Genomic DNA, 18,316 nt, shown 5'->3' with positions numbered 1-18,316 from the left:
CACATGCAAAAGAATGAAAGTAAACCATTATTTCATGCCATACATAAAAATAAACTCAAAATGGATCAAAGATTTGAAGATAAGTCCTGAAACCATAAAACTCCTAGAAGATAATATAGGTAGTACACTCTTTGATATCGAACTTAAAAGGATCTTTCTGAATACCATATCTCTCAGACAAGGGAAACAAAAGAAAAAATAAACAAGTGGGACTTCATCAGACTAAAGTGCTTCTGCAAGACAAAAGAAACTAGGAGCAAAACAAAAAGACAAACATATACCATTGGGAGAGTGACATCAGCAACATGGTGGAATGAGTGGTTTTCTTTGTCTCTACCCCTCTGAACTACAACTAAATGGACATTCATTGATAAACGGAGGATACTCACACAGCACCTCAGGACACCTGAGAGACCCACCCTGCTATACTTCGGAAGGTGGATGGACTACCCCCAGGGAGGAGGTGGAGATAGGTGAGAAATCTCCAGCTCCAAGACAGCCTAGTACCTGCGAGCAACTCTCTCCCAGCTGAAGCACCCACAGCACCGCCGCAGCCCCGAGGATGGGCATGTGCATCAGCACAACTGTGGAAACAGGCGACTACAGCCCTAAGCTCCCCATGATTGCTCTTTGAACCAGTGGGAAAATTCACAGTCCCACTGTGGCCCCAGGGAGTGACTTGGGCTCAGACTCGGTAGGGAGGCCGGGCCCACCAAGCACAAAGGCTGGGCGACCTAGGAGCAGATGCAGTGCAGCTGGGCGAGCTAACTGCTGGCTGAATTAAATGCCCATAGCTCTGCTGCAGCCCCTAGGGGGCAAGTGAGATCCAGCAGGATCATGTGAGTGGGCAGTGACAATCTGGAGCCCCAGCGTGATAGCTCCTTGCTCCAGTGGGAAAAGCCATGGTCCCACAGTGGCCCCAGGGAAAGTCTTGGCTCAGCCCTAGGGGAGAGGCCCCACCCACCAAGCACAAAGACTGGTGCAACCTAAGAGCAGACACAGTGCAGCTGGGCGAGCAAACCAGTCGCTGCCTTAAACACCCTTAGCTCTGCTGTGGCCCCAGGGAGGCAAGAGAGATCTAGCGGGACCAGATAGCAGCAGAGCTGCAAGCTTGGGTGAACAAGCTCCCAGCTGCCACGAAAGCCCATAACACTGCTGCAGTCTCCAAGGAGGGAGGGTGTCTAAGCGGGTCTGTGGGAGCAGACAGCAGCAACCCAAAGCCCCCATGTTATTGTTCTCACAGTTGATGGGAGACCCCACAGGCCACTGCGATCCCAAGGAGTGGCCAAGGCTCAGTCAGGAACAGCTGACAGGGATTCTGGTGAGCAAAGATCACACATCTCCTGCCTCCCCACCACCAGAGGCAGCAAGTGGAAGCAGTAACCAAACTCTATCTCTATGCAGAGGCACAAATTCATGACATAGAGCAGTATGAAAAAATATATTAAATCTCCAGCACAGAAGGAAAATGACAAGCACCCAGAAAACAACCCCAAAGACACAGAAATCTATAACCTAAATGAGAAAGAATTCAAAATAGCTATCATTTAAAAACTCAATGAGTTAAGAGAGAATATAGATAGATAACTCAATGAGTTAAGGAGCTATGTTACAAAAGAGCTCGATACTATAAAGAAGAACCAACCAGAAATGTGGGAGATGAAAAATACAATGGAGGAGATTAAGAAAAATGTGGACTCCCTGAACAGTAGGGCTAATAATATGGAGGACAGAATTAGCAGTCTGGAGGATAGGAACATAGAAATGCTTCAGGTAGAGGAGGAGAGAGAACTAAGACTAAAAAGAAATGAAGGAACTCTCTGAGAAACATCCAACTCAATTAGGAAATGCAATATAAGGATTATAGGTATCCCAGAGGAAGAGAAGGAGAATGGAACAAAAGCTTGTTCAAAAAATAATAGCTGAGAACTTCCCAAACCTGGGGAGAGAGCTGGAAATCCATGTGACAGAAGCCAATAAAGCTTAATAAATATTAAGGGCAGCAAGGCAGAAGAAAATAACCTACAAAGGAACCCATATCAGGCTTTCAGCAAATTTCTCAGCAGAAACTTTACAGGACAGGAGAGAGTAGAATGATATATTCAAATTCTGAAAGACAAAAACTTTCAGCCAAGAATACTCTATCCAGTGAAAATATCCTTCAAATATGATGGAGAAATAAAAACTTTCCCAGATAAACAAAAGTTCAGGCAATTCATCGCCACAAGACTCCCCCATACAAGAAATCCTCAGGGAAACCCTCTTACTTGAAAAAGAAAAAGGAAAGGGGTTACCAAACCCTGAGCAAGGAGTTAAGTAGAAAGACAAAATCAGAAAATTGCAGCTCTCCATCAGAACAGGTTGGCAAATGCTTAATTAAAACATTAACAACAAAGGGAAGGGGAACACCAAGAGTAAATATATAACCTTGTCATTTTAACCACAAACTCACAACACAAGAAGAAAAAAAAATGTGACAATAACAACTTAGAAGAGGAAGAGGAAGGGATGGAGCTGGTTTAGTCTAAGGAAATAAGAGACTATCAGAAAATGGACTATCTCATCTATGAGATGTTTTATACAAACCACATGGTAACCACTAAACAAATAATTAGAACAGAGATGCAAATTACAAATAAGGAGAAAACTAAGAAAACCAGCATAGAAAACTACCCAACTGAACTGGCAGTCTGAAATACATGGGATGAGAAACAAAGGAAATGCAGGAGAACCAGAAAACAAGCGATAAAATGGCAGCATTAGGTTGCCACATTTCAATAATCACTCAATGTAAATGGATTGAATTTTCCAATAAAAAGACACAGAGTGGCAGGATGGATTAAAAAACAAGACCCAACAATATGCTGCTTCCAGGAAACACACCTCAGCCCCAAAGACAAACATGGACTCAGAGGAAGGGATGGAAGGTGATACCCAGCTAATAGCAAACATAAGAAAGCAAGTGTCGCCAGACTTACATAGGACAAAGTAGACTTAAGGACAAAACAGATAAAGAGAGACAAACGGGGGCAGTATATAATGATAAAATGGACTCTCCACCAAGAAGACATAACACTTATAAGTACATATGCACCCAACACAGGAGCACCAAAGTACATAACAAAACTAAAAGGAGACATCAACAACAGTAAAATAATAGTAGGGGGCCTCAACACCCCACTAACAGCAATGGATAGATCATCCAGACAGAAATTCAACAAGCAGATTGTAGAATTAAATGAAAACTAGACCAGATGGACTTAATAGATACATACAGAACACTCCATCCAAAAACAGCAGATTACACATTCTTCTCAAGTGCACGTGGAACATTCTCAAGGATAGACCATATGTTGGGAAACAGAGCAAGCCTCAATAAATTTAAGAGGACTGAAATAATACCAAGCATCTTTTCCTACCATAATACTATGAAACTAGAAATCAATTGCAAGAAAAAACCTGGGAAAGAGGCTAAGATATGGAGATTAAACAACATGCTACTGAACGACCAATGGATCATTGAGGAAATCAAAGGAGAAATCAAATATTATCTGGAGACAAATGAAAGTGAAAAGACACCATACCAACTCATTTGGGATGCAGCAAAAGCAGTCCTAAGAGGGAAATTCATTGCAATACAGGCTCACCCCAATAAACAAGAAAAATCCCAAATAAGCAATCTCAAACTACACCTAACAGAATTAGAAAAAGAAGAACAAACAAAGCCTAAAGTCAGTAGAAGGAGGGAAATAATAAAAATTAGAGCAGAAATAAATGAAATTAAAACAAAAAAGACAGTAGACAGGATCAATGAAACAAAGACCTGGTTCTTCAAGAAAAGAAACAAAATTGACAAACATTTAGCCAGACTCACTAAGAAAAAAAGAGAGAAGACTCAAATAAATAAAATCAGAAATGAAAGAAGAGAAATTACAATGGATACCACAGAAGTACAAAAGATTATAAGAGAATAGTATGAAAAACTATATGTCAAATAATTGGACAATCTAGAAGAAATGGATAAATTCTTAGACTCTTATAACCTCCCAAAACTGAATCAAGAATAAATAGAGAATCTGAATGGACACATCACAAGTAAAGAGATTGAAACAATAATCAAAAACCTCCCCAAAAACCAAAGTCCAGGACGAGACAGCTTCTCGGGAGAATTCTACCAAACATTCAAAGAAGATTTAATACCTATCCTTCTCAAACTATTCCAGAAAACTGAGGAAGATGGAGTACTTCCTAATACATTCTATGAGGCCAACATCACCCTGATACCAAAGCCAGACAAGGACAACACAAAGAAGGAAAACTACAGGCCCATACCACTGACGAACATAGATGCAAAAATCCTCAAAAAAAATATTGGCAAACTGAATACAGCAATACATTAAAAAGATCATACACCACGATCAAGTGGGATTTATGCCAGGGACACAGGGATGGTTCAACATCTGCAAGTGAATCAATGTGATACACCATGTTAACAAAATGAGGAATAAAAAGTACATGATGATCTCAATAGATGTAGAGAAAGCATCTGCCAAGATCCAACATCCATTTATGATAAAATGGGTATAGAAGGAAAGTACTTCAACATAATAAAGGCCATATATGACACACCCACAGCCAACATCATACTCAATGGGGAAAAACTGAATGCCATCCCTCTGAGAACAGGAACAAGACAAGGGTACCCACTCTCACCCCTCTTATTCAACATGGTACTGGAGGTTTTGGCCAGAGGAAGAGGCAGGAAAAAGAAATAAAAGGAATCCAAATAGGCAATGAAGAAGTGAAACTCTCACTGTTTGCAGATAACATGATCTTACACATAGAAAACCCTAAAAAATCCATCAGAAAGTTACTAGAAGTAATCAACAATTACAGCAAAGTTGTGGGGTAAAAAATCAACTTACATAAATTAGTTGCATTTCTGTACTTTAATAATAAACTAACAAAGAGAGAACTCAAGAACACAATCCCATTCACAATCACAAGAAAAAGAATAAAATATCTTGGAATAAATTTAATCAAGGAAGTGAAAGACATATACAATGAAAACTACAAGACTTTCCTGAAAGAAATTGATGACAACATAAAGAGATGGAAAGACATTCCATGCACATGGGTTGGAAGAGTAAACATAGTTAAAATGTCCATAGTACCCAAAGCAATGTACAGATTCAATGCAATCCCAATCAGAATCCCAATGACATTCTTCACAGAAATAGAGCAAAGAATCCTAAAATTCATATGGGGCAACCAAAGACCCCAAATTTATAAAGCTATCTTGAGAAAAAAAGAACAAACCTGGAGGCATCACAATCCCTGACTTCAAAATAAACTACAAAGCTACAGTAATCAAAACAGCATGGTACTGGTACAAAAAGAGACACACAGATCAATGGAACAGAATTGAAAGCCTAGAAATAAAACCACACATCTACGGACAGCTAATCTTCAACAAAGGAGCCGAGAACATACAATGGAGAAAGGAAAGTCTCTTCGATAAATGGTGACGGGAAAACTGGACAGCCACACGTAACAGAATGAAAATAGATCATTCTCTTACACCATTCACAAAAATAAACTCAAAATGGATCAAAGACTTAAAGGTAAGACCTCAAACCATAAGACTTCCAGAAGAAAATATTGGCGGTACACTCCTTGACATCACTCTTAAAAGGATCTGTTCGGACACCATGTCTTCTCAGGGAAACAATAGAAAGAATAAACAAGTGGGACTTCACCAGACCAAAGAGCTTCTACAAGGCAAGGGAAAACAGGATTGAAATGAAAAGACAACCCACCAACTGGGAAAAAATATTTGCAAATCATATATCCAACAAAGGGTTAATCTCCATAATATATAAAGAACTCACACAACTCAACAACAAAAAATCAAACAACTAGATGAAAAAATGGGCAGGGGATATGAACAGACATTTCTCCAAAGAAGATAAATGGATGGCCAATAGGTGCATGAAATGATGCTCATCATCACTGATCATCAGGGAAATGCAAATCAAAACTACACTAAAATATCACCTTACACCTGTTAGAATGGCTATAATAACCAAGACAAAAAATAACAAATGTTGGAGAGGTTGTGGAGAAAAAGGAACCCTCATACACTGCTGGTGGAAATGCAAACTGGTGCAGCCACTATGGAAAACAGTATGGAGATTTCCCAAAAAATTAAAAATAGAAATACCATATGACACAGCCATCCCACTACTGGGTATCCATCCAAAGAACTTGAAAATGGCAACTCAAAGAGACTCATGCACCCCTACGTTCATTGCAGCATTATTCAAAATGGCCAAGACATGGAAGCAACCTTAGTGCCCATCAACTGACGACTGGATAAAGAAGACATGGTATATATATATATATATACAATGGAATACTACTCAGCCATAAAAAATGATAAAATCATCCCATTTGCAACAACATGGATGGATCTTGAGGGTATTATGTTAAGTGAAATTAGCCAGATAGAGAAAGAAAAACTCTGTATGATTCCACTCAGATGTGGAAGATAAACAAACACACGGACAAAGAGAACAGATTGTTAGTTACCAGGGGTAAGTGGGGTGGAGGGTGGGCACAAAGGGTGAAGGGGTGCATCTATAATATGACTGACAAATAATAATGTACAACTGAAAGTTCACAATGTTGTAAACTATCATAACCTTAATTAAAAAAAAATAAAAATAAATAATTTTTTAAAAACCCAAAAAGACAACCCACCAACTAGAAGAAAATATTTGCAAATCATATATCCAACAAGGGGTTAATTTCCGTAATATATAAAGAACTCATACAACTGAACAACAAAAAAGCAAACAGCCTGATCAAAATATGGGCAGAGGATATGAACAGACATCTTTCCAAAGAAGATATACAGGTGGCCAATAAACACTTGAAAAGATGTTCAACATCACTAATCATCAGGGAAATGCAAATCAAAACTACACTAAGATACCACCTTACGCCTGTTAAAATGGCTATAATCACTAAAACTAAAAATAATAAATGTTGGACAGGGTGTGGAGAAAGGGGAACCCTCATACACTCCTGGTGGGAGTGCAAACTGGTGCAGCCACTATGGAAAACAGTATGGAGATTCCTCAAAAAACTAAAAATAGAAATACCATATGACCCAGCTATCCCACTACTGGGTATCTACCCAAACAACTTGAAATCAACAATCCAAAGTAACATAAGTACCCCTATGTTCATTGCAGCACTATTCACATTAGCCAAGACATGGAAGCAACTCAAGTGCCCATGACTGGGTAAAGAAGATGTGGTATATATACACAATGGAATACTATTCAGCCATAAAAAAGACAAAATCATCCCATTTGCAACAACATGGATGGACCTGGAGGGAATTATGCTAAGCGAAATAAGCCAGACTGAGAAGGACAAACACCATATGATTTCACTCATATGTGGAATATAAACAAACACATGGACAAAGAAAACAGTTCAGTGGTTACCATGGGAAGGGGGGTGGGCACAGGGGGTGAAAGGGAGCACTTATGCGGTGACAGTCAAGAAATAATGTACAACTGAAATTTCACATTGATGTAAACTATTATGAACTCTAAAAAAAATGCTAGGAAAAAAAGTGCAAAATGGTGCTGCCACTTTGGAAAACAATTTGGCAGTTTCTCATAAAGTTAAACACGCACTTGCCAAATGACACAGCACAGGGTGACCAACTGTCCTGGTTTACCCAGAACTGCCCTTTTTAGCACTGATCGTCCTGCATCCCAGGAAACTCCTCAGTCCTGGGCAAACTGAGATATTTTCTCACCCTACCAGCAACTCTGATCCTAGGTATTTACCCAAAAGACATGAAAACATGTCCACACAAAGATTTACACTCAGATGCTCACAGAAGCTTTATCTGTAAAAGCTAAAAACCAGGGAAAAACCCAAATATCCATAGATTAATGAATGGATAGATAAATTGTGGTACATCCATACAATGGAATACTACTCCACAATTAAAGGATGATGTACCAGATGAATCTCAAAATAATTACGTGGAGTGAAAGCAGCCAGACACAAAAAGATTACATACTGAACAATTCTATTTATATGACGTTCAATAAAGGGCAATACTATAGGACAGAAAGCAAATCAGTGGTTCCAGGGGCTGGGGGTGGGAAAAGAGGATCACAAAGAGGCATGAGGGAAATTTTGGGGGTGATAGAAATGTTTACATCATGATTACGGTGGAAGTTGCATGGCTCTGTACATTTTTCAGAACTCGTCAAATTGTGCACGTAACAGTGATGAATTTTATTGTACGTAAGTTACACTTCAAAAAGCTATTTGAAAGAAACTAAAGGAATGGGGGAAAGGATATGGTATACATGCCAACGTAAAACCAGTATGGCAACATATCAGACAAGATAGACTTTTTGAAAAATGCAATGGCAGAGAAACAAGAAAAAAATAAGTCAGTGCATGTAGCCGCATAACAATTGTTTCTCAGTTTGGCGTTGATAGCTGCAAGCATTTGAAGAACAGGAGCCAATTCTAACTGGAAATGGGGTGACGTTTGAGAAACAGTTCCTTTCATACATCGGCATATGAGAAGAATTATGCTGAGAAACAGAGGTTAATTCAATCTGAACAGATTCCATGAAGCATTTGGGAGCATGGAAAGAATATTTTTGAAAAAGTACAGCAGCTTTGACTTTTGTTTTAGCAATTTTTCTCTTCTCCATGGGACAGTGAGTCTTTTCATGTAGCTTTAGCAAGGGGGTAGGGGAAGAGAGAGAAAAGGAAATTGTTCTGACCCTCTTAACTAGGGGTTCTTCTAAGCACCAGTGTTCCAAGTAAATTGACAGGCGAGTAGAATTCCCCCAGAGCCAACACGATGTGCTGTAGGCCTCGAAGACAGGCCTGGCTCTGTTAGGACATGCTGTGTGACCTCAGCTAGGTGACTTAACTCTCTGGGCTTTAAATAGTCAACTGTGAAATGACAGGCACAACCTGGAAGCAGTGTTTCTCAACCTAAACCAGATGACAGGCCAGTAGGACCCTGCTATCCTGAAGAGGGCTGGGCATGACACATCCTCCAAGGCGGTAAACTCTGCCTCCAGACAGGAAGAAAAAAGGTGTGAGGCATAAATATCTGTTAATGCCTACTATGGGCCAGGCAGCAAACTGTGCATTTTGCATACTATCGTCTGATCTGATCCCTACATTTATTCTGTGAGGTGGACGAGTTCCCGATTTTACGGATGAATGCTAAGAGTCACAGATGGAAACACACTCTCCAAGGCCTCAGAGTTAGCTAAGTGACAAAGCCAAGATTCTACCCCCACCATCCCTCAGGCAGTCAGCCTACTTGTTAAAAAAGAGATTTCAAATCACTTCCCCAATTTTGAAAGTTCTTAGACATCAGATTTAACAGCTTTGTCCCTCAAAGGCTGCTCTGTCAGCATACCAAGCAAGCAGAGTCACTACTCCACGCATTCATGGAGTGTCACACAGCACTGGAGCTGCAGCAACCTCAGAGGCCCCATCTTCCCGTCTCTCACCTAATACCAGAATCGCCATTTCCTGCAAAGCCGGCAAATGGGAACCCAACCTCTACTAGGACTCAAGGTCACGGTATTCAGGTGGCTCTAAATGTCAGACTGACATTCTCCTTGATGTGGACCTGACATTGCCTGTCTGTGATTTCTACCCAATGGTGAAGCCTTGCTTGCCAGCTCAGCCTGTCCAGACACAAACTCTTCTTCCACTCAGGTCCTTTCACAGTCAAACTAATACCATCCACTCAGCCACTTACAACAGAATCTTGGAGCCAGCTTCCATGTCTTCCTTGCATCACTATCACACTCATGAGTGGACAGACCCTGGCTTTCCCAACTCTGCACAGCTCACCTGGCCAGCCCTCCCGACTGTTCCCACCACGGCAGCAATGCTCCATTCTTGCCATTTCTCACTCAGACTCTTTCAGGAGCCTCAGAACTGCCCTCCCTGCCTTGGGTCCTTCACCCACTGGTCCTCTCCCTCTTCTGTTCAGAACCCATCTACAGACTTATTGCATAACATTAACATTCAAGGCCATCCATGACTGACCACTACCCACCTCTCTAACTACGGTGGTCCCACACCCACCCCACACCCCCTACTGGTGCTTGAAGAACTCAGATTCTTGTCATAGCTGGGTACCCTCATCGATGCTGGTCCGTTGGCCTGGAATGCCTACATTCTACATTAATCAAAATTGCATTCATTCCTCAAGGCCCAGCTCATATGTCACCCACTCTCTAAAACGTTCTCCAATTTTCCCAACAAGATTGACTTTTCCACACACCCCTGACAATGGGTCTGTTGTCTGCTCTAGCACTTAGTTTCTTTTGCTTGCTTACCGTATCTGTCTCCCTGCCTAGACCGTAAGCTGTTCCTTGGGACCAGACTTTGTCATCTCTGTATCCCCCACGTGCTGGGTACCAAATTTTGTAAATAAACTTTTATAAAACAGATAAATGTTGAATAAACACATTTATTGGTCAATAAAAGATCAACAAATGTTGAATCAAACTGGCCCTAGTTCTACACTCAACAACTGTCAAGGCTGAGCTCATGTTTTCCACATATAATATCTGCCTGAATGTAGGTGACTCCAGTGGCTATCTCCCCTGATGGGAGGTTCCCTCCTCCAGATTTCTTGGCCAAGTTGAACATCTAATTTTTAAAGGCTATAGATAAAATATCAAAGATCTATTATCATAATTAATGTACCAATTTAGTCACAAATACATATTTAAAACATTTTAAATTATACAATGAGATATTAATTTAGAAATAATGCTTTTTTCATTAAAAATGCTTCCTAAAACAATGTTTTAAAATGTTGTATTTTTTTGTTTTTTTTGTTTTTTTTTCCTGAGGAAAATTCGCCCTGAGCTAACATCTGTGCCAATCTTCCTCTATTTTGTATGTGGGTCACTGCCACAGCATGGCTGCCAATGAGTGGTGTAGGTCCACACCTGGGAACCAAATGCAAGCCACCAAAGCGGAGCACGCTGAACTTAACCACTAGGCCACGGGGCTGGCCCCTCAAGTGCTTTATTAAAATGCTTTCCTCTCTAAAATCAGTATATTGCAAACACTTTAGTTTACATGCTTTTTGAGTCTTCCAACATCTTCACTTCTAAGTTATCTGAGATACAGCACTTTTTGAATCCACATATGATGCTGTCACTGGAAATTTTATCTGGTCACCAGTTCCCGCTTATAGAACACGAGAATATTTGGATTTTTTTTATATGTCCTGGAGGCATAAATTCACCATCTCTACAACTGATTCATTGTGTTGCTCTTTAAAGAGTCATATGAATGTCATCCAATCCTTACAATTGTGAAATTATCCCATCAAGAATAATTAACTAAATCTGAGTTGATTTTTTTTTTTTTTTTTGCTGTTTTGGTCAATTGACTTCTATATGTATCCAAAACTAGCACTGTTTGAGGTCATTTCAGGCTAATGTGTTTTCCCCAAACATCACCTTGTTTAAAATATTTGACAGAGTTCCCTGTACTTTGAGAGACTTTGCAAAGACTCATATAAGGGCAATTTCTCCTTTCTCCTTATTCCAAGGAATAATTTTCTGGGGGAAAAACCCTCCCCACATATTTTGGTAAATATGTTCATTCCTCCTATATCTTTCTTCCCTTCTGTCCAATCAAGTACCAAGTCCTGTCTGGTTTTTTTCCATGATGTCTCTCGTCTCCTTCGCTTTCTATCCATACTAAGGTCACAGCCCTAGACCTGGCCCTTATTCACGTTAGAGAGACCACAAATTTCTTAGCAGAGACTGCTAGTTGTCCCCTAATATCTTCTTTCCCCTCCTTCCTTAGTAATAGAACCCCTACTTTTTAACTGAACACGTGATGGGCTGGAATGAAGATCACGACTCCCAGTCCTCCCTTCTTCCCTGCCAGGTGACTCCGTGCTGGCCAATGGGGTGGCCAATGGCATGCACAGCTCCTGAAAAGTGTCCTTACGGGCAGAAGGAGGGATGATCTCCTTGCTTTTTCCTTCCTGCTATCCAGAATGAGGACATCCTGGCTGGAGACCCAACAGTCATTTTGAACCATGAGGCACCACGGAAATGGAAGCTGTGCTGCATGGTAAAAGTAACAAGGCACAGGAGCGTGGGCCCCTGACTCCACCCTCGCTTTGGACTCACTGCCTCCAGGCTTCCTGAACACAAGACAGAAATAAACTTCCTTCTTTAAGTCATTGTTATTTCAGTTTTTTCTGTAACTTGCAGTTGAACCTAATCCGAAGTAGTAGACTGTTGCTAAGTCTCTCCTGTTGAATCCTCTGGCACCAGTGCTGAATCCAGTCTTCCCAAAACAATATCACACTTATTATGCTCCTGCTCAAAAACTGTCAGTGACTTCCACATGCCAATAGGATCAAATCTAGATTCCTTAGCTTAGCATTCAAAGCCTCATAATGTAGCACTGTGTTATAATGCTAACCTCAACAATTCTCCCCACCCACCCTACTAACACACACACACACACACACACACAATCATTAACCGTCCATTCCAGCTGGGTCGCTCCCTATAATCTTACTCTCTGCTGCTTGCATTGAGTTTATGACAACCGAGATACGGGTAGGTAGTCACTGTCTTCCAAAATGAAGTGTGAGTGGAAACAACCTAAATGACCCTTAACAATAGGACAGATCCACTGTGGTGGAGTCAGACAATGAGATATTATACAGCAATAGAAAAGAATAGATTACTGCTTCATGCAATAACATCATAAATTTTCAAACATAATATAGAACAAAATAAAATTCAAAAATGGACAAAACTAATCTATAACCATAAGAATCAGGATAGTGTTTACACTTGGGGTGTCAGTGCAGAGGAAGCATGAGGGGACTCTGGAGCACTGGAAATGGTCTGCTAGTAATCAGCATGCTGGTTACACATTCACAAAAAATAATCCAGCTGCACCCCGGGTTTGTGCACTGTTCTGTGTGTGCACTTCAGTAAAAAGTTTACTTAAAAAACAGGCAAAACTAATGTATAGTGACAGAAGTTAGAACAGTCGTTACCTCGAGGGGAGGTGATAATTAATCGGGGTACAAGGCGGGGCTTCTGGGGTGCCTTCTGGGACGCAGTTACACGGCAGCATTCATTTTGTAAAACTCCATTGAACTATTCCCTTATGGCTTGTGCATCTTTTTATACGTTCTGTTGATAAAAAATGTACCTAACAAACAAAGCGTGCAGGACTGCCGCTGCCTCCATTGCTCTCAGATTGTGCCGCAGACAGAGGGGTTCACAGAGAGGGGACTGCCGCAGGGCAGGGATTGTGGCGAGAGTGTAACAGGTGTTCTCTCTTGAGGGGCCATTATGCACATTCTGGAAGAGGATGTTAATGAGAATGAGGCTGCACAGCTGGTCCTAATTTGGAACTCTTTCTCACGCTCTGCAGTGGGCAGAATAATGGCCCCCCAAAGATGTCCATGTCCTAATGCCTAGAACCTGTGATTATGTAATGTTACATAGCAAAAGTATGGTTGCTAATCAGCTGACCTTAAAAATAATGATCCTAAATTATCCAGGTGAGCCCAATGTAATCACAAGGGTCCTTAAAAGCAGAAGCAGCAGCCAGTGGGAGAAGGACTCAGATTGACATTGTTGGCTTTGAAGATGGAAGAAGGCAATGAGACAAGCAATGAGGGAAGACTCTAGAAGCTGGAAAAGCAAGGAAACGAATTCTCCCCTACAGCCTCCAGAAGGAACACTAACATACTGCTAACACCTTGTTTTTAACCGAGTGAAAACCATTTCAGAGTTCTGACTTCTGGAACTGTAAGATAATAAACTAAGTTTGTGGTAACATATTACAGCGGGAATATGAATCTAATACAGACACTGGGAATCTCAGGGAGGTCAAATACCATTAGGTGGTGATTTTCTTAGAGGAGGCCTTGGGAATGAGAGCGTTCTTTTCATTTCCCTGGAAATGGATGAGAAGGAGCTAGAAAAATCAGCAAATGCTATTGATAGAGAAAAGGAGACCATTCTGAGGGGCTAGGGTCAAAAGTTGAGGGTTAATCAAGGAACAGGAGAAAGTCTGCAAAGTAGCAACTTCGGAATTGAGTTTGAGAAAACCCAGGGCCCACAAAAGATCTGACCTATAGCCTTGACCCTTCTGGTCTTGAGTTTCTCATCTGTAAGTCAAGTGAAAACAAACTCATCTAACTGGGAAGGTGCAGGGATACGCCCTAAACAAAAGTGAGCTTTACATTATTTTCTCTAATTTACATCATTTTCATCGTGATCTACATCATTTTCTCTAATAACTACTATGGTAGGCAGAATAAAGCCCCCTCAAAAGATGTCTATGGCCAAGAATCTGTGAATACGACAGCATACGCGGCAAAAAGGACTCTGCAGATGTGATTAAGTTAAGGACCTTGAGATGGAGAGAGTGTCCTCGATTATCTACAAGGGTCTTTATATGAAGGAGAAGAAAGGAGGGAGGGGAAGAAAAAGGGGGTTCGGGGGAGGGGAGGGGGACGTTGGAACATGCTATACTTTGAAGATGCAACAAGGGACTAGGAACCAAGAAACAAAGGCAGCGTTTAGAAGCCAGAAAAGGCAAGAGAACAGATTTTTTCCCCGAGAGCCTCCACAAGGAGCCTTGCTGACACTGATTTTAGCCCAGCGAGACCTATTTCAGACTTCTGACCTCCAGAACTGCAAAATTATAGATCTGTTTTAAGTGCTAATTTTGTGGTAATTTGTTACATCAGCAATAGGAAACTAATACAACAACCTAAAATAGTAATGGGGTATTCCAATGGGAATAAGCCACACTCTCCCACAGTAGATAAAGTTCCTCTGACAATACTCTTAGAAGAACTTTCCAAAAATGTTAGCTAGTCCACCTGCTCAGCCACTGACTTTACATGCAGATATTTTGGTAAAAATTTCAGTTTCAACCAACTCATTCTGAGCATTACTACATCCTACACACTAGTGGATTAATTCACACTAATTATCTCATTTAACCCTTAAAACAACCCCATGACATAGATAGTATCATGCCCATTTGATGAATGATATAACCGAGACTCAGATAATAACAACAATAAGTATAACTAATAAATATTAGTGCTTACTCTGAGCCAGGCACTAAGTACTAAGTACTTAGCAGTACTAAGCACTTCACGTGTGTTAACTAATTTAACTCTCCCAACAATCCTATTCCCCATTTATAGATGAGAAAACTGAGGCACAGAGAGTCTACGTAACTTTAAAGGTGGTGAGGGGCAGGGCTGGGACTGGAACCCAGGTCCTTCAGGTGCCAAGATCAGCGTGCTCTGCGTCGTACCCTCACCACTCCTCATCAGTCATCATCATTACCACCAATTACTGATAACAGCGAGGCCTCTGGAATCCAGCCCAGCCCTGCCTTTCTCTCTGAGCCCCACTCAGGGTCCTGCAGGGTGAGGCAGTGGCGGCTGTCTGCCGAGGCACACGGCAGGGTTCAAGGATGACCTCATGGGCTGGAGCTCCAAGTGGCAACTGGTTCCTTGGCAGGGCCTCCCTGGCACCGTTTACTAGCAACAGTGACGACACGCTCCACTCTCAACTCGGTGCTTCAGCCTCCCTCTTCCCCTGACCCTCCTGAGTTATTCCCACATATACACTAAACAGGGGAGCCCTCCTGGGCATCCCTAAAGAGGGCGAGTCCCAGGAAAAGGTGCTCTCAAACACACGTGCTACAGAGCAGAGAGCAGCGAGTCCCGGGAAAGACTGGAGGCTCTCTCGCCCACTTGACTGGTTTTAAACTCAAGTGCTCACCCCTGAGTTCTGGCATGTGCTCTCTCACTGCCGCCCAGCTTCATGCATTTACATCCATCACACCTTCTTCAGCCTGCTTTTCCTGAGGCCTGAGCCTGTCTCTACCCCCTTCTCTATTCCCACCCCTGCCTCACCCCTTGCCTTCCCTTAGACACAAACCAGAGCTGTTTCTAGGCAAACTGCAGGATTTCTTTCTAGACCCTCCAAGGACCCTCTTATTCCTTCTCTATCTTTCAAGGAACAATCATCTATTTCCTTTTCTTTAAATCTTATGCCTCATTTCAACTACCTCTTGCTGAACAGAGATATATGGTGTTTGCTGATGAGACCTTAGGGCATGACAACCATCGCAGGCTATTCCAGAGGTGACTCTGCTACGGCAACTCCAGCGAGTGAGCTCAGGCCTGGGTGGCTCCACTTTGCCTGGGCCTGGACTCCAGGAGCAAGGAATCTTGGAGCCCTGATTTGTAGAAAAGAGAGGGCTGGCAACCAGGGGGGGTGAGACTGAACTCTATTACAGGAATAGAAGTATGGACACATAGGCAAATAGAAGGGGAGGAGCCACAAGCATCTGCCTTCTCAACTGGGGCCTCTGCAGGCAAGCTTCAGGAGCTGAGAGGAAACTTTACCGACCACAAACCCATCCTGACATGGTTCCATGAGGCTGCCCTTTGAAAGCAGGTGGGGAGAAGTGTGCAGCCGTGGATTCCTGAAAGGGAAATCCAGTTAGATACATGTGGAATTCTGCATCCTCACCAACTCAGGAAGAAGCTCTCTTCCCGAGTTGGGAGGAGGTGATTGCTCATAGGAACTCCTTGCTTTTTCTAGAAAGACAGGTGATAGAGCTCAGCATGTAATCTAAGGTTGTGCCTAGAACTGTTCTAAGGACTTTTCTTGTAATATCTCATTTAATCCTCACAGCCCTGTAGGTATTACCATCCCCATTAGACAGATGAGGAAACAGGCATAGAGTAGCTGGGTAATGCCAAGGTTACCAAGCTAGAAGCTTCACAGCCAGGGTTTGAACCAAGGCAAGCCAATCGCAGAGTCTCTGCTCTTGACCGTGGCACCCTGCTGCCTCTTGACTGTCTCGACTGCCCCACTCCTGGAAGGCGGGCTAAATGCGCTTGGGGCAGATGCATCCTTGCTCCCTGATTTACCACAGTTTGGAACTTGGTCACTTGGGTTCCTTAGGAGCTACCTTTCTGTGCGTCCAGTTCTGGAGACCTTAAGGAGAGAGGATCCCTGTTTTTCTGTTCTCTCCCCGAACTGTGCTCAGGGGTTTCTAGTAACTACCACAAAATACCCTCCCCTTTCTCTCCTTTCTCCACAACGTAGGGAAGCTGGAGCTTTAGCTGCCGTAAAGAACCAAGAACAAAATCCAGATACGTGGGCATTAGGATACCAGCAGACCAAGAAGAGGGATCGGAATCAATCTGCTTGCCCGTTGAATAGGAACCACGCTGGATACCCGCTCAACAAGTCTCCCTTTCCCAGGTCGGTGAAGACCGGGTGTGGGCGGCCCTGTGGCGGGGCACAGCGCCCCCACGGGACACTCGGGGTGGCCGCCGCGCTGTGCGCCCCGCGCAGGGAGCGCGCCCACCTCGCCCGGCGGGGGTGGCCTGACTTCTCCCGGCGGTGGGGTCCGGGCAGCGCCGCGCACCCTCTCCCGCTCTCCCCAGAGGGGTCGGGAGAGACGGGCCCCCGGGGCGGGAGAGTACGCCCGGCGATCGGGGCCCGCGGAGCCGCAAGGGTTGGGGCGCAGGCCTGGGAGAGCGCCCGCGTGCGTCGGTTAGCCCAAGCTCTCTCTGTCTGTCTGTCTATCGGTCAGTTGGTGGGTCGGTCTGCGCCTCTGGGCAGCGGGGCCGTGCAGAGCCCCAGGGGCAGCGCGCCCCGCTCACCTGCAGCCGCCGGCGCCGGCGCCTGGGAAGCAAGGCAGGGGCGCAGCCACCCGGGTCTTCCTCGGTGGCCTCCTCGCGGCTCCAAGAGCCGTGGCTCTCCTCGGGGATCGCTCGTGGGAGCCGGGGAAGAAGCCCGAGCCGCTGCCGCTGTCTCCTCCTTCGCCGCCGTCTCCAAGTCCCATCCCAGAGCGCTCCCCTAGTTCGCTGGCTGCCTGGGAGGCTCTGGGCCAGGGCGGGCGGGCGGGCGGCGGGGGGGAGGCGGCGCCGCAGCGAGGGTGGGGAGCGGGCCGGCGGAAGGAGGGGTGTCCTCTTTGGGGGTGGGGAGGGCGCGGAGAGGGAGTGGCCCCACCCTGCAGGCAGCCCCGGGACCGGGACACCCTGGCCAGGTGCCCTGCCTCTGCCACCTCGCTCCACTTGATAGGTCTGCAAACCCAGGCAGGGGTCGGATTCAAGGGATCTGGAGCCTCAGGTTCAGAAAAACAAGGAGATTTGAGGGCTTGGCGGAGGGGTGGGGAGGGGGAG

At 43.7% G+C, this 18,316-nt stretch overlaps 1 protein-coding gene across 4 annotated transcripts in view; it reads right to left on the bottom strand.

Moving 5' to 3' along the window:
- Positions 1-18,068, bottom strand: part of MATN2 (matrilin 2) — a 140,132-nt gene extending 122,064 nt beyond the window's left edge. For 2 of the 4 annotated variants that reach the window (XM_014847769.3, XM_014847771.3), the window contains exon 1: positions 17,795-18,068. The gene's annotated coding sequence lies outside the window, so the exon portion shown is untranslated. The remainder of the gene's footprint in view (positions 1-17,794) is intronic. The other 2 variants (XM_014847772.3, XM_014847773.3) reach the window with 2 other exon arrangements.
- Between the last annotated feature and the right edge of the window lie 248 nt (positions 18,069-18,316).

The sequence above is a fragment of the Equus asinus genome, chromosome 12, assembly GCF_041296235.1.
Source record: "Equus asinus isolate D_3611 breed Donkey chromosome 12, EquAss-T2T_v2, whole genome shotgun sequence".
Taxonomy (NCBI): domain Eukaryota; kingdom Metazoa; phylum Chordata; class Mammalia; order Perissodactyla; family Equidae; genus Equus; species Equus asinus.
This window is presented reverse-complemented; position numbering and strand designations above follow the sequence as displayed.